Consider the following 515-nt stretch of genomic DNA (forward strand, 5'->3'; position numbering starts at 1 on the left):
ACAGGAACAAGTCTCCAGCATTTTGAGTTATTTACAGATTCTGAAAAGTGAAGATGTGGAGGAAAGTGAACTTTATTTTGTTATTATTCCCATGATGAGAACATGTGCAGTGTTGTAAACATGCATTATAAAGACCTTGGAATATAGAAACTATATTATACAATAATATATACATGAATAATATAAACAGCATGGGTATGGTGTAAACAATGTAAATGATATTATTTATGTACACACAACTTCATTGTGGGCCTTTTCTTTTTTGTATACTTTTACCCTGATCAGATTATGGCTAAAGTTTGAAAACTCTTCTTTCATTCATGTGGACACGGACAATGATTGATTCATCATTATCAGTAGCCGTTTTCCAGTGTCTGAAGTGTCAAATAATCGAACTAAGTTGATGGACACAGGCACCATCCAATGACGCCCCCACATCCCGCCCTTCTCTTGTCTCGTGTCCAATCAGAGCGCTTGTACACGGGTTAAGTCTTGCCCTCGCGGGCTTCCTGTGG

The sequence above is a fragment of the Solea solea genome, chromosome 13 (genome assembly GCF_958295425.1).
Source record: "Solea solea chromosome 13, fSolSol10.1, whole genome shotgun sequence".
NCBI classification, from domain to species: Eukaryota; Metazoa; Chordata; class Actinopteri; order Pleuronectiformes; family Soleidae; genus Solea; species Solea solea.